General features: G+C 40.6%; 2 pseudogenes; both read right to left on the bottom strand.

Moving 5' to 3' along the window:
* Nucleotides 1–7634: 7634 nt before the first annotated feature.
* On the bottom strand, nucleotides 7635–23278 carry LOC143567766 (phenylalanine--tRNA ligase beta subunit, cytoplasmic-like; annotated as a pseudogene).
* Nucleotides 23279–25868: 2590 nt separating this feature from the next.
* On the bottom strand, nucleotides 25869–27018 carry LOC143567772 (berberine bridge enzyme-like 19 pseudogene; annotated as a pseudogene).
* Nucleotides 27019–27325: the final 307 nt, after the last annotated feature.

The following is a 27325-nucleotide window of genomic DNA, read 5'->3' as shown; positions in this document are numbered from 1 at the left end:
CTCCGTCGCCACCGTCTCCGTTCTTCGCTACAACCGCCGGCGATATCGAAACCCTAACCACCGTCTACCACCACGATTTTGAAAGAAAACCTAACCCAACACTGATTATACCTGATGAGTGAAAAATTGTGGTGTAGTCATGATAAATTCGTTATCTGCCATGGTAAGAAATCGGAATATTAGTTTAGTTTAATCCTAAGAATTTTGTTATTGTTAAATAATATTGAATCTGTTCATAAATTTTCAACTGTATTTTTTGTTTTGTTATGGTATAAATTTTCAACTGTATTTTGGGTTATGTAAAGATTTAAATTTTCATTGTTTTCTAGGTTAAGTCACCTGCATGGCATCTATAATATTATTATTTGATATCAATCATATAATAATATTAATATTAATTTGTTTAAGAATTATACATTAGTCACCTGCATGGCATCTATAATAAATGCTCTCTATATTTTGGGTTATGTAAAGACCTATAATAAATGCTGACAACTTTTGGTTTAATGCTGACAACTTTTGGTCTTTGACTTTGGTATATTTTTTGGTATATTTAACAGAACCCATAATTAAATCTATAGATAACTATGAATTTATGAATTACAATCAAATTTGACAATTTCAAACAACCTTTGACTCCACATTGAGGTTTGACTAAATAAAAGTTAATGACACAAAAAATATTAACTTCTTAAAGTTAATATTTTAAAATTTAAACTATAAATCTAAAACAACATATAATTTAGAAGCGGACCAAGATACCTATGACGATAATCACGGCCACACATCATCTTAGTCAAAAGTCATCACAAGAAGATCGTCAACAAACATTGTACCAACAGTTGAATCTTCAATGGCTTTCTTGCTTCTCCACTGTTACTACTTGTAGGAGCTGTACACAATCAAAACCCAAAATGTCATCCTTTTCCATTTCAATAATACAAAAGCATAATACACATTTATTATATAAATATATTCATTTTAAATATCAAAATCTAATAATAGTACAAAATACAAATGATCATGCATTGAGTACTACTAAAAATGATTCCTTTGATCATACACAAACCAAAAAAACAAATATTTCTTTTACTCCATCATCTTCCGCGACTTGCCTGATGTTTTTCCGGTGAGTATCGGAATACTCTGCTCGTTTCTAAAGAAATTATCAGGATCAAACGCGGTCTTCACCTTCACCAGTCTATCAAAATTCCCCATAAAATACTTCTTACCATACACCTCCCCTTCACTATAACTATTCTCCCCACCCCAATTCGTCACACCGATATCAAGATCTCGATAATTCAAAAACGCGCCTCGTGGATTCTTCGACACAAATGGGGTCATAAACTCGTACATTACCCGACTTTGATTCAAATACTTGGCCTCCGATTCGGGATCCGCGTCATGCCAACTAACCAAAAAAATACATGTCCAAGTATTGATTCAAATACTTGGACATGTATTTTTTTGGCGCAGACGACTGCGGCTGAGACTTGGGATTCGGTGGTGGGTGTGATGATTAGTATGGGTTTAGGGGTTTTGGTTAAGTTGAAGCGTTGGTTTTTGATGTAGTTTTGTAAGACGGTGGTGTAGGATGATGAGTTGGTGGTGGGGCTGTAGACGGCGGCGGCGGTGGACGGTGGGAGGCATTGGATGAAGGATTGGTAAGTGGAGTCTGGAGTTATGGCGGCGGTTGAAGTTGAAAGAGTCAGTAAGAGGGAAAGGGTAATAATAATATTTAAGCAGTTCATAGTTTGTAGGTATTCAAGGTATAATGAAGCGAACAAGATATTTATAGTGTGGGTTTGTGTTTGTGTTTAGTCGGGCTCTGAATTCGTCTAATAATATTATGTCATGTAGTGGCGGAGCTTGGAATAAGATATCGAAGGAGTCGGACTCAAAATGTATACAAAATTTCACAAACGAAGGGTCCTGCTCAAATTTTCGGCCGAAAATGGCTAAATTTTACACTATGTATAAAAAATTTCGGTCGACAAAGGCTAAATTTAACACTACGTAAAAAATTTATGCCAAAAAGGCTAAATTTTACACTACGATATAAAAAATTTCGGCAAAAAACGGCTAAATTTACAATACGTGTAAAAAAATTTGGCCGAAAATGGCTAAATTTTACACTATGTATAATAAATTTCGGACGAAAACGGATAAATTTACACCATTGCGTAAAAAAACAGGGGGGCTGGATGCTGACCGGGACACACGCGAAAGTCACTGTTGAAGCCGTCCAAGTATGGTGTGGTCCGGGTGAACGATGACTTCAACGAATTTTTTTGTTCTGATCCAAGCGAACGCTGAAGAATGGGTTTTTTGTAGGCAAACGTGGAAGTTTGATGACTACAAGGAAGTTAACGGTTGCCGGAAAGTAACATTACTATTGGTAAGAAGACTTTTTCTATGAGGTAATCACGGGATTGGAATATGTTTATTAATTATTATGTTTGTCTTGTTTCTTATATTAGTATTTTATTTTATTTTCATTTAAACAACGATTGTCTTATGTGTTAGGTTACTACATCTTTAAATTTAAAGAGTCCTGTTGTTTTACTCTGTTAGACTATATTGTTTTAACTGAACCTATATTGGTTTTATAGTTTAGTTTGGGCATTCACTCGGAAATCATATCGTCGGCTTCCACTTAACAGTCGTTGTGTCAACCAGTGGCAGACCCAGGATTTTAATCCAATGGGGTCCCCTGTTTTCGGTGCACATTTTTCACTACCCAACGTTAGAACTTTTGGAGCAGTCGCCATTCCGATCGGTTGGCGCGAACATTGTTTAAAGAATATATTGACTCAAACTTTCTTTCTAATTTTTTTTAAATTGTTTGTTACTTGGATATGAGATTTCTATAACTTTATATATGAAGAATTGCTTTTAACCCAAATTAAACCTTAAAGTTTAAGTTAAAATTTAATAAAAAAAATTGCTTTTAAACCAAATAAAAACCCTAAATTTTAATTAGAATTTAGAAATACTCAATAAAAATTGTAGACAAATGCAAAAAAGATTTGCGTTTAAACCAAATAAAACACTATGTTTTAATTAAAAATTAGAAAAACAAAATAAAAATGTTGAAACTCTTTTAGTGAGACTTGAACTTGTGACCTTTGGGTTGAAAGAAAAAGGATATGCCACTACACCAAAGATAACTTTGATACAATGGGTTCTACTCAAGTATTTTTATGTGGTCCTTAAAAAAATCCGCCCTATGGTGCCAATTATGTTATCTCACTCTGATCAGACTATAATGTCTTAATCGGGCCCATATTTGCTTCAGAGTTTGGCATGGACATTTCCCTAAAAATCATACCGCCAGCTTTCACTTGACAGACAGTGTGCCACCACAAAAGCATAACTTTCTGGCGTAACACGGTGGAATAAACCCGGGTGATCTCTTGATTCAAACTGACAACCTTGCAATGCCTATAGTAAATCTTCCATTGTCATAATCCATAAAAAATGATATAAGTAGGGATCGAACTTAGAAAACTCAAGCCTCCTAAAATAGGCGCAAGTGGAGATTTATTAATTAATTATCTTTTTTAAAAAAAAAACTCACTTCAATAAAACCAAACGCCATATTTCCAAGATGGAAACAGGGGACGCCAAAACAAACAAACAATTATATTACATCAAAGTTACACTATCCTTTCCAATTTACTGAAGTTATTTTTACTCTACTCCTATACCAAAGATACCCAAAAGATTTAACATCAGAAATTATCTCAACCACATATTTTCTTTGCTCGAAAAAATTAACTCGTTCCTAGCTTTCCATAACTAGCAACACGTTAATATAGCAATGCCGTATAAGGCCTTTCTTTTCTTCTTCGGGGCCATCATTTGGCTATTAATTAATTATCTATGTGTATGTTTGTCTTGTTTTCTGTATTTTATATTAGTGTTTTACCAGGTTAATAACCCGTGTAATACACGGGCTGAATAAAGAATATAACATCAATAAAAAGGATGTTTATATACATTTATAATTTAGGAATGTATAACAATTTCTCATATATGAAATTAAAAATTACATTATATATAAATTTGAAAAACGATTAAATACAAAAATTGTTCATAAAACCTTCAAATATCTCGTTGAACATAACATATGCGGTTTTCCCATATTAATTATTCAATAGTACGAGAGGATAACTTTAAAGTTTTAAAATGGTAAAATAAATCAAGAGTCAAGCCAAGTTTAACTAATAACTCATATAAGGCAGATTATGGGTATTTAGATGTACACAAGCTCGAAAACAGATTTTTAATAGTTTAAGCAAATATGTTAGTTGTTTTACCCAAATCAAAAGAATCTATATAATAATAATATTTTAAAATAAAGTATTTAAAAAATCAGTTTAAAAGACGTAATAAATAAATAAACATTAAATGTTTTTTTATTTATGAAAATCACATTAAATGAGAGTTAATGAAAATTTAATTTAGGAATTTTAAAAATAATAGTAAATATAGCAAATTAATTTAATAGATTTAAATAGGGTTTAATTTTGAAAAATAACTTATGTGTGGACACTTTAAAAAAATGTCATGTGTCCACGTTGTTTTGCTTTAATATATTAGTAAGATTATTAATTTTGAATTTAACTTTTTTCATATAATGGAAAATAGTTTTATTACTAATTTATTTGGTATAATAAAGTAGTTGTATTTAACTTTTTTTCATATAATGGAAAAATATTTCTGTTACTAACTTATTTGGTATTATAAAATAGTTGTATTTAACTGTTTTTCATATAAAGGAAATTTGTTTGAAGAGTGCTTTTTTAGAAGGATAAAAAGGTAAGAATTGGCTAATGAGTTAGTGGTCGAGTGGTAAGAAAGAGACTTGGTGTTTTATGTGGCTTAGTTCGATTCCTGCCCACAACATGTAGTTTAAGAGGCACCAGGGTGATGATGGGAGACTAGGTGAATAGGTGCTTCAGTAGTTGGATCCTTAAACTGAACGGGTTTTATCTCACCGAACTGTCGTGCCTTCGGACGAGTGTTAATGGGTGTTGGCCTTAGGTGAGAGTTTTTTCCGGATCGAAAGACGAGTGTATCCCGATGTAGTGAATTTAGCCAGTAGCTCATTTAGATGATTCGTTGACCGTTAAAAAAAGGTAAGAATTGGTTGGTTACACAAATGGTTTGAAAATTTGATGCACCCCCTAAATTCGGTGTTAATCGAATCCGATTCATGTAATAAGTGATAATTTAAGCAGTATAATTAAATTAATTACAATTAAAGATTATCATTTGTAACGTAAAAGGTCAATTGACTAAGAGAGAATGTAGCATCAATCTTAAATTCAAAAACCATTTATTTCCCACAAGCAAGAGAGAATGTAGTAGGTAGTGTAGATATATGTTGTACTAGGATACTGGCCCGTGTTACGCACGGGTGGAAAATATTTCAAACGTCGTATATATAGATATAGCTATCCTAAGAATTCTTTACGTTGTTTTCTGTGAAACCACAAGATGTAGGAAAAATATGTATAAATGGTGTGAATGAGGATATGTAAATGTTAAGTTTGATTAGTGCTTGTGTTATATATTGGTTTAAATGTTAATTGAAATTAGGATTAAAATTAATTGATTAATTATGTGGAAATTATAAGCATGGAAATTGGATGACATGAAACATTAGGTGAACACTCTATGAGAATGACAAGTAAACAAATTGGTTTTTCTTTAATATATTAGTTAGATTAAATACTTCTAATACATATTATGCAAGTGGTTTGATTTTGGAGCCCTTTTATAAAGTGTAATAAGTATGAAAAAATCGACATAAATTTAGGAGAATTCTTATTGCGTCGCTGTGTTTTTTGGGTGGGAGCATTTTTAGCCATAGAAACCTAAAATGACCTGATTGAGTTTCTGTGGCTTTAAAGTAAGCGCGTCGATCTGACTCCCTTCATCTATTTTCCATAAAAAAGATTGAAATGACATTTATACCTTTTTATCATATTCTTGTTACGTGCATGTGATTTTCAATTATTACAGTTTTCATCTCCTTGTTTTCATGTCTCTAAATCTAATAAATCTCAAAAGTAGCAAAATATGAAAAATATGGTCTATAAAATACAAAATATATAATGAAAGCCTAATTGCAAACATTATACACAAAAACTTTCACGCTTTCATATATTCCGCAATAAACTTATAAAATATTATATTTTCTCTAATTATGTTTAAATAGCATCAAACGTTGAGGATTGAGAACTTATGACTTAGATAATTATGACATTTTGCAAGTTTAGAGAGGTGTATAAAAATTTCTAAAATTTTCTCTCTCAATCAACGGAGGAAAATATATATTACCCTGTCAGAACATTTGAAACCTTAACATAATACGTTTAAATGAAATGAGATTGCATAACATAATACGATGGCTGAATTTTATTTTTCTTTTTCTTTTTCTTCCGTCTTAATAAATTAAGACACACTTAATGTCAACTCATGTTTGTTAAAGTCATAATATTTGATATTAACTAAGTTCTTGTGTATTTCTTCACATGTATGGATGATTCGAATTCTTCAACCTATATTAAATAAATCAAATCACATCCATCATATTATATCATATTGTATAAGTTTTTATTGACTTTGCTCAGGACTGTGAAGAAAGCTGCTGTTTATGAAGAAAATGATTTATGTATTGACTTTGATCAGGATTGTGAAGGAAGCTGTTGTTTATGAAGAACATGATTTACGGATCTTGACTAAACAATTTCTCAAAATTAGATTAAAAATATAGCTTCAAGCCTTCAATCAGTTATGCCAACAGTTTTGGACCAATTGTTTACGGTTTCATAAAATTACCCACTGATTGCTCGAATCAATTCTTTTTATTTTCTCAATTGTAAAATAAAAAAGATCATTTGCGGATTTAATTCATATAAACATTTTGCATTTTGTCATACCACTCGTATGATTTGATAAATCCTTTGTGTGAAGTTAATTTGACATCATACGACTCATATGATATGATAGATACACTGATGTATGGTACATAAATAGTTGGACCAATTGTTAATTAGGTAACATATTGAAAGAGTCAAAAGATCATTAGAGATTACATTAATAAATTCTTAATTAAGAATCAAATATCAAATTTGCTACTAATTTTTTAGTTTGCAATTTGATAAAGTCATCCCTCCAAAAGTTGACTTAGTGATCCATATAAAGTGATCCAAATAGATCATGGAATTAAGCTTTTAGTATTTTGTATTGGAGTGAAATTAATAAAATATAAAATACTATTACAAGGATTTGTTAAATGATACTTTATTAATCACAAACTTAATTAAGCATCAAAATAGTCTAGCTTGAGAAAACTTATGAAGCAATGATCTTTTCATACCGACTCGAAACAAAAAACAACCAAAGTAACCCGACCCAGATAACCCAACAAATCTTATTTGAATCGTGTAGTTTATAGGGTATTTTTCTCGTCTTATGAGCAAAATAGGTATAACTAAGTAACATGAATATAATCCGACTCTTTCGATTAACATTTAAGCCTCGTATTATCAATTTCAACAGTAAAAACGGACTCTTTCGATTAACAAGATACAATTTCCCACACTAAGATATCAGCACTATAGCAGGCTCTCGACGTTGATCTCCACAAAGGAGCACGGGTCCTTTATGTCAAAGTTTTCCAACACCTGAAAGTCGTATAAAATACGGTACAAGTTCAAATACATCAGAAGAAAATCATAAAATAACAATAACAATTAGTTTAAGGCCTGCTAAATTCGAGTACCTGCGGATGAACAATACCAAAAGTTCCTATCCGCTTCCCTTTGTAAACGATGTTAGCTTGTCTTCCCAAAAGAAACTCAGGCTCCTTCATTAATAACAAATTTGTAACTTTTTATGTTATTTTTTTTAAATGATGCAATATGAGAAATTACTTACATCGGACGGTTCAATCTTGTAATTAGGTCCCTTACGATCCGAAGGTACACGAGGGTCTGTTACTTCCATTATTCTATCTACCAGCCCATGTATCAACTGCATAAAAAATGAAATATTAATCATCCACATTTTAATAAATCAGAAAAATGTTAGAACTAAATTATGAGTAAATTCTACCTCAAAACCAGAAGTAGCGCCACAGTAAAGAGCTGCCAGCCGGCGATGATTTTTGGCCCCCACGTCTTTTGACTCGTCCAATACGGTTACATCACCTACTTCAAATATCTACAGTTGGAATATTTAAAAAAGCATTATAAGCATACACTTAGCATTCTTGAATTTTGACAAAATTATGACAGATGAAGTTGTTTACCTTGATAGGTTTCGGGTGATCTGTATTATGTGCAACTGTCTTCAGTATACCAGCCATGAGACTGCTTCTTACCACCTATATCATTCAACTATTATATTATATACTTTCTTTTAAAAAAGGGTAAAAGTGGAAATAAAGTAATAAACAAACCTCAAAATCTGCAGAACGAGGGTTTCTAATAACAACCGCGGTTTTCTTGTCATCTTTACGGTTCAACATGGGAAAATTCTCTTTGTAAGAGCATAGAATCCATGTTAACACTTCCGTATAACCACATAGCGCGATCTAAACAGAAAAACAAGCCATACAAACATATCATGTACAGGCAGGCCATACAGCAAACAATTATTATTAGTTATAAGTAAATTAGTCAAAACTATAAACTGAAATGATTAAAAATTTGTACCTCTGTTCTAAGTAAGTCACTGAACTGATTCAGAGGTGAAGAGGTATGTACCCGCCTCAACACCAAGCAAGGCGGGTCAACCCACAAGATAAAGACATTATGAAGGCACAAAGCCAAAACCCAGGCGCATCGCGCATACAAAACATGCTCAGGCATCATATGCTCGCGCATAACATATGCGCGCGGCGCATATCGCATGCTCTTGCACATCACATATGCTCGCGTGTCACATATGCGCGTGGCGCACCAGCGCGCGGCGCATATCACACGCTCGTGCATATCACACCTGCGCATGAAATATCTGCGCGTGAGAATAAAAAGAAGACTTCGCGCATCCTCAGGATGGGCGCATATCACACGTGCACATAATCAACCTCGTCCTTATCCAAATCAGGATCAGGGCAACCTTGATTGTGCACGTCAGACACTCTTCTAGAAGGCATCTTTTTAAGGAGTAAGAATATGCTGATGTTGACAGCTGCCGAATGAAAGGTCGACAACTCAGCATGACACATGTGCTACCACATGATTTCAACCAACGAGAAAGCGCCAGGTGTCCCAGAGGACACGTGGCGCAGTGCGATTGGAGGAGGCCAACGAGGCTGAGCCCAGCCAGTGGAAACCCTAGCACTATAAATACAGCATCAACTCCACTTTGATGACACATTCATTCACACTCAATCATTGACAGTTACAAGCAGTGATATCACATTCAATCATATTGAATTATATTCACTCACAGTCAGTTACAGAAAAAACACACAGTCACACAATCAAGAGTATTCAGCGATTCAGCAATACTCTTGAGATTTCACTGACTCACACTTTATTATCTTCTCCACAAAGATACTGATTCTCACGCCGGAGGGTTACCCCAAAGAGGACCCCTCTGTCCCTTTCTGAGGGGTAAGTAACGGCGCTGTTCATTTTGTAGGTGGAAGAACACGGATTCAAAGGAACCATCGGTGAAACAGTTTAATCATACCCGAGGAAAGTAGATCTGCTACCAGTGAGTAGATCCACGTTTCTTCATTGGCGCCATCCACTGTTACAAACGGCAATCAGATCTCATCCAGATCTACGAAAAAAATCAATCACCATGGTTTCTGGAGTTCGTAACGTTGATCAAGCTCTGGAGGATATTGAACGTGAGGGTGTTAACGACGGACAGCAGGTTCTGAGGGTTCCGCGTGATTATACGCGTACCACCAGCAACCGTCCCTTCGTCACAACCCCTCACGGCCAGACTGAAACTCCTCCAGACGATCACACGTTACAAAATATGGCCGGCGCGAAGCTGAAAGGACCAATGGGTCCAGAAGATGAAGCAAACGATCCGAATGAATGGCTCATAAATGAGCAGCGGCGTCTGATGGAAAAGTACACTGAAATGATCAAACAGAAGAAGCTAGCCGACCAAACACAAAGGCAAGCGATTGATAAGCAGCCTACAAAAAGGCCGCGCGCGCCGGAAGAAGGGCATTCTGTTCACACTGCACACACTGAGTTCAGTGATGAAGAAGTGCATAGCATGAGGAAGACAAGGGATACTCATGCAGGAGGCTCGCAGCTCCGCGCGCCTGTGAACATGGCGCCTGGGGCCAGAGCAGATCTGGATCTGCACATGCCATACAGCCCACCGGTCAGAGGGCAAGTTGACGTAACCACACCCTACAGACCAGCCATCCTGGTAAAACACTCAAAGTTTACTGCGCGCATCGCGCAGGCTCCCATCCAGCACAAGACCAAGATGCCAAGTGGTCTGGGCAAATATGATGGCACAACAGATCCAGATGACTTTTTGCAGGGTTTCTATAACACGGGAAACCTAGAGAGCTGGACGATGCCAACATGGTGTCATATGTTTGCTCGCTGCCTCACGGGTGCTGCGCGGGTATGGTTCGAAAGCTTGCCGACAGGGCAAATTGATGGGTTCGAGGAACTATTAGAAAAGTTCCAGGCCCACTTCGTACAGCAGCGCAGGCACACGCGCGATCCTGATGACATCATGCACTGCATACGCAGGAATGATGAAACGATTGAAGATTACATCACTCGTTTCAATCAGGAGTCCCTGGCAATCGGGGGCATAACTGAGCAGCTCCTGCGCGTGGCCTTTATACAAGGCGCGCGCAGTGATCAGTTACGACGAGCTCTCGTAAGCAAAGATGGTATGCCCACCACGTGGGCCAAGTTAATGGAGGCATCGCGAGTTTTCGCGAGAAATGAGAAACAGATTGCCCAAGATAGGGCAAGAGAAAGAGCGCATCAGGCTGAATCACCGCGCAGCAAAGAGAAGAGGCCCAAACAGAACTCTGTATGGTCCAGGTTGCAGCCAACAAGTTTTTCTTCCGCGGAAAAACAAGCGCAACCAAGCTCACCCCAGCCCCAAAAGGATGCTCGTAAACACGGGGAGGGTGACAAGAGGGAGGGCGGCAGAGATCCCAGCAGACCTCTGCCAAGAATATGGACTCCCCTCACTAAAACACCTTCACAGGTGTTAAGTACTGAGAATGTCCAATTCAAGCCTCCCAAACAACTACACTACAAGGGACCGCAAAACAGTGGCAAATATTGTGAATTTCACAGGTCCCCGGGCCACAACACCGACGCATGCCATCATTTAAAGGATGCGATCGAGAAGGATGTAAAGTCGGGCAGGCTGGCTCACTTGGTAAAAAACCAAAGAATAGAAGATGAGCAACCGGAGGGAGCCTCTGCCAGCAAGAAGTACAAAAGAATCTGTGTGGCTGAGGGGGGACGACAAGGGCAGACGTCAAGAAAAAGAAGCGCGCAAATTCACGGAGATTGGCGCGAGCAGCAAGTCATCTTCCCAAGAATCAGGGGAGGCCCTTCAATAAGCAGTCCTCTCGTCATTACCACACACATTGCTCATTACGAAGTGTCAAAGGTCCTGGTGGACACTGGAAGCGAATCTGACATTATGTATGAGCAGTGTTTCAGAAAGTTAGACCCGGCAGACCAAGCGCGGCTCGAAATTGTGAACGCACCGATCTGTGGTGTCTCAAATGAAATCATACATCCCCTAGGCCAGATTCAGTTTGAACTAACTATGGGGGATGATGAGCACAAGCGAGCCGAAGTTGTCAACTTCTTGGTCTTGCCCACCACGTCATGCCACAATATGATCCTGGGTAGGGGAACGATTGCCCAATTTAATGCTGTACCGTCGCCAGCGCACGGCGCATTGGGGATCCCTACACCAACAGGCGTAGCATTTGTTTACCGCGATCATTTGTGCGCAGTGACAAGCACGCCGCGGGAAGGGAGAATGAAACTTACAATGGCTGACAATGCGCCAGAGAAGTGGATTTTAAACCCAAAATTCCCAGAGCAAACGGTCACAATTGGCGCAACCATTTCAGACGAAACGAGATTGAGAATGAAAAAGTTGCTTACAAAATACACGTCGGTTTTCGCGTGGCAACACTCCGATATGACGGGGGTCCCGCGAGACTTGGCGCAACATTCTCTTAACACGTTTAAGTCGGTGGAGCCAATTGCACAGAAAAAGAGAATCATGGGGGATGAAAAGGCGAAGGCCATGAATGAGCAAGTGGAGGACCTGTTGCGCGCAAACATCATCCGCCCAATTCGATACCAGACATGGGTAGCCAATCCTGTGATGGTAAAGAAAAGCAACGGGTCATGGAGAATGTGTATTGACTTCAAGGACCTCAACAAAGCATGTCCGAAAGATTGTTATCCCCTCCCAAACATCGACGCAAAGGTGGACTCCGTGGCGCCATTCAAGCTCAAATGTTTCCTGGATGCCTATAAAGGCTATCACCAGATTCAAATGGCACCACAGGATGAAGACAAGACGGCCTTCAGAACCGACAAGGGTGTTTTTTGTTACACAAAAATGCCCTTTGGTTTAAAAAATGCGGGCGCAACCTATCAGAGACTTATGGATTCGGTTTTCAGTGAACAAATCGGAAGAAATCTAGAAGTCTACGTCGATGATTTGGTGATCAAGAGCAGGGAGGAGAGACAAATGCTCAAAGACATCGAGGAAACCCTTCAGCGCCTAACGGAGGTTAACATGAAGCTCAACCCGAGCAAATGTACTTTCGGCGCAGAAGAGGGGAAATTTCTTGGTGTAATGGTCACTAAGGATGGTTTCAAGGTGAACCCTGAAAAGGTGGAAGCCATCCTTGACATGCCTTCACCATCCACCATGAAAGAGGTTCAGAAGCTGAATGGTAGATTGGTGTCAATCAACAGGTTCCTAGCGAACCACGCCAGCAAATCTACTCCATTCGTTAACACCTTGAGGAACTGTTTGAAGAAGAGCCAATTCAAGTGGACGCCTGAGGCTGAGCAAGCTTTCACTGAGATAAAAGAATGTCTCATTAAATTGCCAGCGCTCACAGCTCCACTTCCTGGCGAGACCCTTACATTGTACCTGTCAGCTGGAGACCGCGCGATCGGCGCAGTATTATTGGTGGATCGCAAGGGGATACAAACGCCGATATACTATGTGAGTCGGGTGCTCACAGACCCTGAGACGCGCTATTCCATAATGGAAAAGTTAGTTTTGTCACTAACACACGCGTCGCGCAAGCTCCATAGATACTTCAATGGTCATCCTATTGAAGTTCTGACTGGTTACAACATCCAGCAAGTTTTGCGACGCCCCGCGCTCTCCGGAAGGCTGACAAAGTGGGCGCTGGAATTAGGTGAACACACGATCACTTATAAGCCCCGTCCAGCGATAAAGGGTCAAGTTTTGGCGGATTTCATCACGGAAATCCCAGACGGAAAGATTGAAGAAGCTCAGCGCGAGGTAGATCCTCCGCGAGCAAATGATGAAGAAGATGTTTGGAGGCTATTCACTGATGGAGCCTCCAACAGCGAAGGGTCCGGCGCAGGCCTCAAACTGATGGACCCTGATAATCGTGAATATACTTATGCTATCAGGTTGGACTTCAAGAGTACCAACAATGAGGCTGAGTATGAAGCCCTGCTGGCTGGTCTGCGCATCGCGCGCAAGTTTGGGGTTAAAAGACTAGAGGCGCATGTTGATTCTTACTTGGTAGCTGCTCAGGTCAACGGCCTATATGACGCCAAGGAGAACACAATGCCTCTGTATCTAGAGCAGGCAAAAAAGCTCGTTGAGCAGTTTGACTTCTTCAGAATAATACACATCTCGCGCAGCGAAAACAAGTCCGCTGACGCGTTGAGTAAAATGGCATCAACTAATTTTGATCACTTTGGCAAGGATGTCAGGGTGGAGGTAATGAGCAGCCCGTCAGTGCAAACGCAATCGGTCCTTGTAATTCATACAACCCCTTCATCCTGGATAACTCCAATAACAGAATTCCTGATGAAGGGGAAGTTACCGGACGATCGCGCACAGGCGAGAAAGATAAGACACAAGGCACAGAACTATGAATTACTTGATGGTGCATTATATCGGCGCTCTTATCTTGGACCGCTCATGAAGTGCCTGGATGCTGAAGAAGCAACCTATGTGATTAGGGAGATTCATGAAGGAATCTGTGGAATTCACGCTGGCCCGCGCATGGTGGTTGCCAAGGCGATGAGCTCAGGCTACTATTGGCCAGGCATGTACTTGGATGCGCTAAAAGAAATCCAAAAATGCAAGGCATGTCAGAGCTACGCGCCAAACACCATGCGTCCAAAGAACAACTTGATTCCAGTCACCTCAGCATGGCCTTTCCACAAATGGGCCATTGATATTGTAGGGCCCCTGCCGCAAGCGCAAGGGCGAGTGAAATTTTTGGTAGTGGCGATAGACTATTTCACAAAATGGGTTGAGGCCAAGCCACTAGCAAAAATCACAGCTGAGGCGATGAAGCAATTTATCTGGAGCCACATCATTTGCCGTTTTGGCCTTCCCATGGAAATTGTGAGCGACAATGGCAAACAATTCACTGACAGGAAGATATCAAGCTGGCTCAGAGAATTGCACATCAACCAAATCTTCACATCCGTTTACCACCCTCAGGGGAATGGTCAAGTGGAGCGCGCGAATCAAAGTTTGCTAAATGGGCTGAAGAAAAGGTTGGAGGGAGAATCCCATTCTTGGGTCGAAGAGTTACCTAATGTCCTGTGGGCGCACAGGACATTAAGCAAAACTAGCAATGGCGAATCCCCGTTCAGCCTAACCTATGGGACAGAGGCTATGATCCCAGCAGAAATTGGATGCCCATCCCATAGGGTACTCATGATGAGCAAAACTGATAACGAACGCGAAAGAAGATTGGACCTTAACTTGCTTGAAGGGCGCAGAGAAGCGGCTATCATTAATGAAGCCAGATACAAGAAAAAGCTGGAAAAATATTATAATCAGCGCGTTAAAGAATGCCACTTCAAGAAAAATGATTTTGTCCTTCGAAACAATGAAGCTAGTCGCGCAATACCCCCAGGAAAAATGTCCCCCAATTGGGAGGGACCTTATCAAATTTCAGAAGATTTGGGGAAAGGCGCGTACGCTTTAAAAGATTTGAATGGAAAAAAGATACCGCGTTCGTGGAACGCGGCACAACTTAGAAAATGCTTCATGTAAAAGTTCAAATTTGTAATGAAGGCTTTTAAGCCATCATGAATGATGATTCGCGCTATCTTTCAATATTTGTTCTATTACCTTTGCATACATGTTTCACACTTCCTTTATTAAATTGGAACAATATGACAACACTATATTGACTTCAAAACAAAATAAAGTGAAGTAAAACATACATGCGCGAGCCTTAGCTCAAACGCGTTAACGAGTCTTAACTCTAAAACGTCAGGGCCTTAGCCCAAACTTATGAGCCTTAGCTCAAACACGTTAATGAGTCTTAACTCTAAAAACGTCAGGGCCTTAGCCCAAAACAAAGAGCCTTAGCTCAAAACACTCACAAACATCCATCTTACATCCCGCGCAGCCTGATCATAAGAATCCTTAAACATAACTAACGCAAAGTACATGCCATATCATGTTAAGGTCTCAGGTCGAGGCCGCGCGCGGAATCATAGTGGATATCTGAGTAACACAAGCTGACATGTAATGGCTAAACTCATACTTCCAGCCCGCGCGACAACGACGCGCGAAAAGGAAAATAACGATAAGTTAGCGCGCATGTCAGCATGAGCAAGATACTGCGAGAACCACAAACAAAATAGAACAGAGGTTAAGTGAATAATTTCCATACAACCTTGTTCTTATTTTAACGTGCAAGCATATCTTATATCTATAAAACCAAACATGAAGAGATGAATGGAAATGCGCAAGATATGAAAACGAGAGAACAAGTTTCATTCCATTGGATCGAAATTTACAAGTATGATGAGTTACAAATTACAAGTATAAAAAATAAATATACAAAATTTGATGAAGGGCTTCTCAAGTCTCCACGTCGACGTCAGCCGCTTCATCATCCTCATCATCTCCCGCAGCATCTGGCGCGGTCTGCTCCTCATCCCCGAACTGACCATAGTCAAGTTCTTCCTCCTCATTGGAGTCTTCGATCACAACGGTGTCACGAGCAGATTCTTTCGCCCCACCAGAGCCGCTGGCAGGGGCAACATCCCCCGCGCCACCATCATCGCCACCAGCCCTCTCGCAATCATCAAGCAACTTCTTTAGCGCGCCGAGGTCGGGCTGGTCAGCAAGCGCAGCTATCTGTAAATCATTAGAAAAGTAATGAGTACAAAACACTTACAAAAGTTAGTCAAGAAAAACTCATTATGATCAAGGTACCTGCATAAGGATGGGGATGGGAGTATTCATATACTTTTCCCCCACCGCGGCCATGTCCGCGCAGGCCGCATCGCTCTTGTAAGGGTACTCGGATGGGTTCTTCCTCAACATGCCATATTCATACCCATCCGTAAACCCTTCAGCTCGGCCCACCAAACGCGCGGCGGCATTGCAGTCCATCACAAGGGCTTGAAACTCGGCGGAATATTTCATCGCCAAAGCGCAGCGAGCCATGCCCTGTGACACCAGCCATTGGCGATCCTGCGCGAGGCCAGCAACAGACGTCTCGAGGGCAGGAACCTGAGAGTTTAATAACTCAACAGTTTCCTTAGTCTTTTTTAGTTCCTCCTTATCAGACGCTGCTGCCGCCAAAATTTTTTCTTTCTCCGCCTGCGCAGCACCAAGTGCTTCCTGGCTAGACGCCGCCGTCGCTAAGGCCTCATCTCTATCGGCCTGCGCGGCCGCCAAATCCCTTTTCAGGCGCGCAACCTCGCTCTCCAGTGATGATTTCTCAGTGATACTCTGGACGATAGCTTGGTCACGCGCCTCGGCCTGCTGTTCCAAGACACGCACTCTGCGCGCGTACTTGGCAACTTCGGCCTCCGCCAACTGCTGCTTCTCCCGCGCAGCTTGGAGCTCATGCCCGCGCTTGATGTATGCGGTGTTGGCACTTGCTCTGTTTTCACTGAGCTCCGCCTGGAGTTTCTCAGCTCGCGCGCGAGCATCAGACAGGTTCCAGGCGGCCACCTTAGCCTCTCGCTGGGCTTCCACAAGAGCGTCGCGTACTTTAACATAATCACGTCGAAGCTCTTGGGAAGCAGCAAAGAAAGCCGACCCAGCGAAAACATGGTCGTTCAGCAAGTCCGCGCGGGTGCGCTCCTCCTGATACCTCCTTTCAGTAGGAGGCACGGCATGAGCCCAGAAGTCCTCGCATACGCCCATGGATTGAAAGGAACTCTCTTCATTAATATTCCATCTCGGGCGGTAAACGGGGACACCTTCCTGCAAAACACAAGAAAAGTTCTAAGTCATAAAACATACTTATATGGAGATACGCGCAGCGGACCAACAAATCAATACATACCTGCGGGGATGAAGCAGGAAAGTCAGCGCCAGCCCCACCAGAGGTCTGCGCTTCGAACACTTGCGGCATCGCAGGGCTGGCGCGGTCTCCCAAGGAGTCTTCAACTTGAACCCCCTCGTCCTCCTCGTCTTCTTCAACAGGCCTCTTCTCCTGCGACCTGGAAGGCTCCAAACCAGCCTCGCGGGGAGGGCTGCGTGCAGGAGGAGGCGAGGGAGGTCTCGACGCCGCCAGTTCGGCGCGCAATACGGTTTCCTGCTCCTTGGTAATCCCAATAAGGGGAGATTCAGCACTAGCAGGAGCAGGACCAGAACCAGCGGCGCCGGAAGTGCCGCCGGGAGTATCACCAGCAACTGTTGCTCCAGCTACAACTCCTATGAACAAATAAACAAGGAAAAATTGTTTATGACTGACTCCAAAGGGAAAAATTTAGAAGACATATGTGCAAAACTTACCTTGGCGCAATTCTGTTCGCGCATCGAACATCGCCATAAAATCCATTCTACCCTTTTCAGAGGGTAGAACAGGGGACTTCGATGGAGTCCCCGGCGCAGCCGTGGCACCTTGTGGCGCCTGCGGCTGATCTGTTACCGTCGCTGCCTCTGCAAACATTTAAAGGAGCAAAGGTTTAATAACAAATCAGCCAGATGAAGATAAATAAAGTATACCTGTTGCAGGCGCGGCACTGCTTCTCTCTTCAGCCGCGCGAAAGGAGGAGGCGACGCCACCATACCTCAAGTGGACAGGAGGTCTGCCCACTCTCACAGGCAGAGAAGCTAAAGAAACCTTTGTGGTAAACACCTGGGTTTCCTTAGGTCCCTTCGTTTGAGCATGGGGATGAGCGACAGGGGTGTCCTCTTTCTTCTGTTTCTTACTGGCCCCTGCGCCAGATTTCCCCTTAGCTTTGCGCTTTAGTAGAGGCGCCTCCTCTTCCTCCTCCTCCTCTTCCGCGAGCTCTAGCTCGTAGTTTTCAAGCGCATCTACAAAAACAAGCGACAGAAATGTTAATAAACTTGGGTATTCTAAAGGAATGAGCAGCAGTGCGAAGACTTACCAGGCGCGTCACCGTCAAAGTCAAAATCCAGATCTACTGGGATGAACAGGTCATCGAAGCGATCCGGGAAACCAACCTCCCCAGCGCCAAGTTCGACGGAGCCGCCCTCCACATGTTCATCATAAGCGGCAAGGATGTAATCCTTGGTGACTGCGCAAAGCCAAGTTAAATGATATCAGCAAAATAACGATGCTCGCGCAAATATAAAAAAAAAAAAAAAAAAAAAAACTTACACAACCCGTCGACTTGGATAACGGGCTCAAGCGCGCTGTCGGCCCAGAGCCTGCTCATGCCGACCCCAACCAGCGCCTCCTCGCAAATTTTCTTCGCGGGGGATGGTTCGGCGGTCAGTTTCTTAACCCATGCGCCAGTTGGGTTCTTGAGGACACCCTCATCCGCAGGCGCAGAAGTAATAGGGCGCATGGTCATACGGATGGGGATCACACCGGCCTTAATGTAAAAAAACCTCTCAGACCAGTCATGAAGGCTCTTGAATGAAACAGTGGAGCACTTCACTTTCTGACTGCGAGGAATAAAAGAGATCCAATTGTCTTGGATCTTGGCCTTATAAAAATATTGAAAGCGCCGAGGAGTGGGTTCCTCGCGCTGGGATTTGCACATGAACTCAAAGTGAGTCACGCGCACGAGTCCAAACGGATGGACTTGGGATATGTGAATCCCATAGAACTTCAACAGTGCACCCACAAACCTTGTCATCGGGAGACGAAGGTTGCAGTGGGAGAAAAAGTGGCTATATAGGGATATATAGCCGGCAGGCGGGTCCGCCGCCGTTTGCCCGGACCTAGGCAACATGCAGCCAAACAGGGTGGGAAAGCCCTGAGAGGTGATCAGGTTGTCGAGATCTGCCTGCTTCAATTTGCAGGGGATTTCATTCCACCTTTTGGTGGCCTTGGTCCTCCCTACTTCCTCCGATGTGGTCTCAACAACCTTCTTCCCCTTCCCCTTTTGCTTCAATGTCGACATCACCACAGATTTCACACGGCGTCTTCGAGAGGCAACGGAGGTGATTGAAGGGCTAGACGAGTATGAACTATCAGACATACAACTGTAATAGCCGATAATCGAGGATTCGAATCGATGTAAACACTCAAATCAGAATGTGAAAGCAGAAATTTGAATTTTAGCAACAATGAAGATGAAGATAAAAATTTCCTAAGGGCCTGCTTTTATAGGCCCAGGAGAGAGAAATGAGGCAGCTGATCGGGTTTCACGCGCCCCCACTCGCAGGGGCAACCCAACGACGGCGCGACACGTGTCCCTAACAGCTGTGTGAGGGGACAAAAAGATGTAACCGACCTGCCACGGAACAGAGACGCGCCCCCACTCGCAGGTACTAACCAATGCGAGTGCGACACGTGTTCAAGACAGCTGTGTGAGGGGACGTGAAAGGCAACTGTAGCACCTCGAGCACACGAAACGTCTGACACGTTTACGGCGCACGTCATCACCAACCAACCACGTGTTTGGACCTTTCGTTTTCAACCAAATGGATAGAACTTCGCGCGACGATGGAAACAACAAAGAAAACGACAAAACCCCCTATAAAAGGACAATTCAGTGAGTCAAATATCTATCTTACCACGCTCGCGCAAGATAAGACACACATTAGACTGGGGGGGCTTGAAGAGGTATGTACCCGCCTCAACACCAAGCAAGGCGGGTCAACCCACAAGATAAAGACATTATGAAGGCACAAAGCCAAAACCCAGGCGCATCGCGCATACAAAACATGCTCAGGCATCATATGCTCGCGCATAACATATGCGCGCGGCGCATATCGCATGCTCTTGCACATCACATATGCTCGCGTGTCACATATGCGCGTGGCGCATATCACACGCTCGTGCATATCACACCTGCGCATGAAATATCTGCGCGTGAGAATAAAAAGAAGACTTCGCGCATCCTCAGGATGGGCGCATATCACACGTGCACATAATCAACCTCGTCCTTATCCAAATCAGGATCAGGGCAACCTTGATTGTGCACGTCAGACACTCTTCTAGAAGGCATCTTTTTAAGGAGTAAGAATATGCTGATGTTGACAGCTGCCGAATGAAAGGTCGACAACTCAGCATGACACATGTGCTACCACATGATTTCAACCAACGAGAAAGCGCCAGGTGTCCCAGAGGACACGTGGCGCAGTGCGATTGGAGGAGGCCAACGAGGCTGAGCCCAGCCAGTGGAAACCCTAGCACTATAAATACAGCATCAACTCCACTTTGATGACACATTCATTCACACTCAATCATTGACAGTTACAAGCAGTGATATCACATTCAATCATATTGAATTATATTCACTCACAGTCAGTTACAGAAAAAACACACAGTCACACAATCAAGAGTATTCAGCGATTCAGCAATACTCTTGAGATTTCACTGACTCACACTTTATTATCTTCTCCACAAAGATACTGATTCTCACGCCGGAGGGTTACCCCAAAGAGGACCCCTCTGTCCCTTTCTGAGGGGTAAGTAACGGCGCTGTTCATTTTGTAGGTGGAAGAACACGGATTCAAAGGAACCATCGGTGAAACAGTTTAATCATACCCGAGGAAAGTAGATCTGCTACCAGTGAGTAGATCCACGTTTCTTCAAGAGGCAAAGGCTTCAAAGATGCAGGTATCTTCTTTTGAATGCTATTGAAACCGTAAGCAATCGCCACGTCCTTTGTTATAATAAAACAGAAAACTTGTGTCACTCATAATAATGATAATAACGGTAATAATAATAATTTATACCTCTGCCACATCACACGCATGAAGAACATCACTTCTAGTTGGTGGAACCGACACAAAAAAATTGCACTCGTTATCTTCCGAGACAGATTGTTTCACATGCAACTGCATTTTGTTCAACAACCCAGCAACCTTATTTGCCTCCAATGAAACACCAGCTATACGATTAATGTATGATAGAGACACCTTCATATCATACGGTGATAACTCGAGACAAATATAGTTTAGGATTTCCCATCTGGATATATTACTTCAACTGGCTCAACCTCAAACTTATGTTCACACTAAACCGAGAACATTGTAACCATTGTGTTCAAAACGATCTTCGCTTTGGTCAAATCAGTTGCCGTGCATTCAATGAACACGTTTTTGGTCTTCAAAGAGATTGCCGAGTGGGCTCCGTTAATTATTGGAGGAAGAGACAGTACGGTTCTGCACAAAACAATCGGTTGCTTGTAAATTAAATGATCAAATATACTAAATATCAAAGTAGAATACCTGTTTCGGTCGTAAATAACAACAGGGTAAACAGGAGAGTCTTCGATTATGTGTAAGAATTTCTTCAGTTTCAAATCAGACTGCAAATTCATAAAGCAAACATAGATTTATATGTATAAACATACACAGTTTCACGGACTTTCACCCACTTGTTAAAATGAATATATACGCATGAATTACCTTGTAAAACTCCATCAGTTTATCAGCTTTGAAAGTTTCTACCTATAAACGAAGACATATAAGCGTTGTAACTTTATAACATTACATGACTTTAATTTAATGCACGCACAAATCAAGTAATACAATCGCTCCTTTTTACCTGTTTTAGTGGCTTAAACTCTATCTCTGACGGTGGAACATGAAAAAGAAAAAAAATATCAATTATTAAGTGATGAAAATTACCAAAATGACCTTTCTAAACTTGCAAAATCATAAACCTCATACGTGAATGGGCCTTCTATTGTGTCCAAGTCATGTGTTCCAATAGCAACCAAAGTTCTTCGTCTAAAAATTGAAATAAAACCAACCCATATAATATATAGTTATATTACATATGCATATATACATACGTATGTGTATGTATGTATTTTGATGAAAACTCATACATTACCTGCATATATTCTGATGAAGCTAATCTTGGAGGTCAATAAAGCTGTTATATCTTGCCTCATTGAAAGTTATACCTCTCAAAACAGCACAAACGACAAATGGTCGTATCACAGATGTCTGCAATAATATAAACAAAACAAAGATTAAATTATCTACCAAATATATGAAAATAAAGAGTTTTTGCTACTTTAAACAAACATACCTCAGGCTTTACATGCATTTTCAACATAGATTCCTTATTAACATTAGCAAGTTTGTAATTAGGTACAGAATCGACCCCACAAAATATGCGCAGTGACTGAACAAGTCCCTCAAGACATAGCAAATCATATCTGCATTTAAAATGAGCACGTTACACATGAAGTCATAAAGTCAAACATGAGCAACATGAGGAATGGTTAAAGGTTACCGATTGGCGGGAACGTCGATTTTGTAGATAATTTCTTCATCGGCACCAATTTCGTCGTCTTCTTTTAGATGCTTCTCCTTTCTTATAATTGCTTTCTCTGTTGTCTGGTAAATTATATTTAAAATTCGATTAATTATGCACATCTTGCTTACATAAAATTGGAATAGGAATCAGGTTATGCAAATACTTACCACATCGTCGAGCTCGATTCCAAACTCGAAGCATAACTCGTCAAACTCTTCTTGTGCTGACAAAATAAAACGATAACCAAATATTAAAATGAAACTATTGGAAATTAAAGAGATTAGATCAAATTCAGATTGAAACTCGAAACTCACTGTACGTGCGTCCTAAAGCTTGGAAAAGAAGGTCTATTCCGACACTAACAGTAGGCATGATGAACTAAATTCACAGATACCGGAGTTTTCTCTACAAAATAAAATGGATAATGTTAAAAGGTTCAATTTAGAAGTATGCAGAGAAGCGTAAAATATATAACAAATAAGCACATGCTTTCATATAACAATTTGGTGGATCACTGATTAACAAAACCAACAAAATTCTATCCTGCTTCCTGCACTAAAAAGCGAATTACGCTGCTTGCAGAAACTAATCATTGCTTCTATAACATATTTTGAGAATATATATTCAACACAATTAGAAACACACAAAATCAGAATCAACTTGGCAATCAAACAATGAGTAGACGTATTAAAACAACAACAACAATAATAATAATAATAATAATAATAGATATATAGCACGTTGAACATTAGATATTAATCTATCATACATTATTATTAATTTACTGTATAATTGACAACACAAAAGAGTTACCTGCAAAGTCCGATCGGAGCTTCGACGGAATCCGGCTAGGGATACGAATATGAATACATTATTATTATTAATAACCGTTCAGCTCAATTGGAAAAAAATTTAACCCGCTTTGATTTGGCCCCTCTATATATAAATTATGTCGTTACCACTCCACCAGCAGCTTATTGACAAATACTATAGTATCCAATCTCGTTTTATACTGTTGGCTTTTGATATTTATATAAAAAAAAAGTCAAATTGTTTCCTAAAACTAAAAACCTACCTTGAAACAAAATCAGCCATTGGATTCGCGGTTTTAAACCAAAGCATAATCTTCCCAGTATGAGACTATGAAGATTTTTGTTGACTTGGGTTTGGATTAATTCGTGTGAATTTTTGACAAACTTAACATAGGATTTGTAGTTTCCATGTTAATTTAAACGAGTTGGTAGGATTTTGGGTTAGGCCGGGAACACGTTTAGGTAAAGATGTGTTGATAACCAGATGGTCTACGAGGTTAAATTGTTCATTTTTATCGATAAGATACTTGTAGTCCTTAAAATTGATTGTCTCTTTGACGCCAAAACTTTATAGTATAATAACATGTGTTAATTTTTAAAGTTTAATGTAACATTCACTTAAGTTCTACATGTTAGGATCCGATTAAGCAAAACATTCACACAATCAAAATGCATTAAATGAACAAACATGCGGCACAAGGATTTTTGTGATTTAGTCTAAACCCATATACCTACATGCTGCAACCACGAATCTATTAATCTCTTTTAACTCTAGTGATGAGAAATTACAAGTATAGTATTTGAATATAGAGATCGATCTAGATTCTAGGGTTTCACAATTGCTAAAAAAAAAGTGCAACCCATAAAGCTTGCTATACTATCTACCTAATAAAGAAGTTTTTAGTTTTTTTTTAAGCAGACATCATTAAACCAAAGCCAAAACCTTCCTGCTGAGAAGATAAAAAGAGCCGACACAAACATACAAACAAAAAAACAAATTAAATACCCAAAATTTTCAACCTATCACAATCTATATTCAAATACTTTGCTCTATTTTTAATCCATAAAAAACTCAAAACCTTTATATCTCCAAACAACTTATCAGCCTTAAAAATGTACGAGTTTTGGGCTTTTCAACGGTTCCAAAAGGCCACCATAACATTGGAATACACCGTGTTTCTCTCGTGACCACTTTCCAAAAATGCCACCAAGATGTACTAAAAAGAAGTTTGTAGTTAATTTTTATACGAGTTGGGGATTCAAAGAAAAATTATAGTGTTTCTAGGTGAGCAATAGATTTTTTTAGTACTTGTAGCTAGTCCGTTATAGGATTCGGCGTTTTCACGATCTAGTCGGCATGTTCACGATCTAGTCGGCCCGACATAGTCATGAACGCAGTGGTCGGATGACTGCTTTGTTGGCGCTTAGATTGTCTTCACGAACCAGTCGTTGCGTCAACTTTATGGACACGTGTTTGTTTTTTGTTGGCTATACGAATTAGTCGTCTTGAATAATTAAAAAAATCATCCTGCCTTATTTTAATAGATATTTTAAGAATTCTTTATAAATAGTGAAAAGACTTAAAAAACATCTTTTAAAATGGATATTATTGAAATTTTCTCTTAATAATTTGTTGTACTTGTACATACGAAGACACTCTTTTGACTTTATAAAAATAAGGCTTTTTTTAAAACCTTAGACATGTTAATAACTAAACAATATTATTTTATTTTATGTGACTATTATTTGGTTGAATACCATGATCCATGTGGCGTTATCATCTCCTTTTGGTAGTCACAACCATAACAATTTAATGGACAATTAACATCAATAGTCCATCGATGAACAATGGATGAAGAGTAACGAGCAAGTGAATGATGACTTGGTGTCATCTCAAGACTCAAATTTCCGATACTTTGACGATGTCTCGTTTAAAAGTGACAACCCTAATATTTTAATACACAATGCCGATAAAAATTAAGTCATCAATAATGAATGTTGATGTTTATCATAAACAGTTTACATTATACCTAGCCGTCGGTTTTACATTAGATTCATTTATTTTGGTTTATTCAATTTTTGTCAATTTTGTCTTCTACAAATTTGCATGTACTTAAAAACAAAGTAACATAATAATAACTCATTTTCTTAAAATGAATCAACAAGATTCGGAATATAAAGATTCTAATTTAATGTCCTCGTCTTTCCAGGCTGGCAACTGCTTTTTCCGGGAAGAACCGGGATGCTTTGTTCATTCCTAAAAAAATTACACGGATCAACTGTCGTCTTCACGTTCACCAATCTATCAAAGTTTCCCATAAAATACTTCTCCCCGTAAACCTTAGCGGAGTTATATCCGCTCGTGCCACTTCCGGTCATCACACCAATATCCAAATCTCTATAATTCAAGAACGAGCCTCTTGGATTCTTCGACACATAGTTCGTCATGAATTTATACAAAACCCTACTCTGATTCATGTAATTCTTCTCTAGTTCTGGACCCTCATCGTTCCAGTTCACTGAGTACTGAATCTTAAACAAGTTTCCAGCTCGGTGAGGGAACGGGGTTGCGTCTGACGCAACTTCGTTCATTCTCCCACCATACGAGTTGAAAACCAACCCAACTTTACCTAACTCAACCATTTTATTAAATATTAACGTCAACCCCGGTTTTGATATAGGCGTTTGAACATAATCGGACTTCCTTTTCAAAAAATTTACTTTGTCCGAGTGGCGGTTAAGGAGAATCTTTGGAGTCGTCGTGTTCAAATCGAAGTTAGCCCAGTATAGAATGGACTGAATCCAGCTTACTTCCAAGCAATCTTCTTTTTTTAGCCCGAGTTCCGGGAAGATTTTGTTCATTTCCGCTACCAATGTACTGGAATCACCCAAGAAATGGGCGACAAATGTCGCCCGAACTGTTTTTCAGTGACTAACTGTCACGGGTTGTAACAGAATCCTAATAAATAAGTTACTATCCATTACTGGTACAACCGACTGCCACTTGTGTACAAGGGCAGTCATGTTTTCCACTTCCGTTTTCATTACACGGAACACGGTGTTAACCTTGGGCACTGGGACCAGTTTCACAGTGTAGGACAATATTACACCGAAACTGGCCCCGCCGCCACCTCGTATAGCCCAAAAAAGATCCTCACCCATCGTTTTCCGGTCCAAAATCCGACTGTTAACATCGACAATCCGAGCGTCGATCACGTGATCAACTGATAACCCGTATTTTCTCAACATGGTCCCGTACCCGCCCCCGCTTAGGTGTCCGCCGACGCCTACCGTCGGACACATGCCTACCGTCGGACTGGGGGGACTTGAAGAGGTAGGTCCCAGCAGAGACCAGTTGGTCCCGCAAGACTCACCTTGAACAGGGACGTCTGCGCAAAGGCCATCTGCTCCCGCAGGACCCACCATGCTCATAGAATCTTACGCGCAGTACGCAAGCTGTACACGCAGGGAAAGCCTCCCAATGGTGAAGTACCCCGCCTGTTCCCGCAGTTGCGGATACAAGCCATCAGGGAAGGCTACCCGCAGACAGCAGGGCTACACGCACAAGGCAATAGCTACTTCAGTAGTCACATGAAGGAATGAGCAA

The sequence above is a fragment of the Bidens hawaiensis genome, unplaced genomic scaffold (assembly GCF_021521415.1).
Source record: "Bidens hawaiensis isolate Kalapana, Puna unplaced genomic scaffold, B.hawaiensis_p1.1 tig00023629_1, whole genome shotgun sequence".
Lineage (NCBI taxonomy): Eukaryota > Viridiplantae > Streptophyta > Magnoliopsida > Asterales > Asteraceae > Bidens > Bidens hawaiensis.
This window is presented reverse-complemented; position numbering and strand designations above follow the sequence as displayed.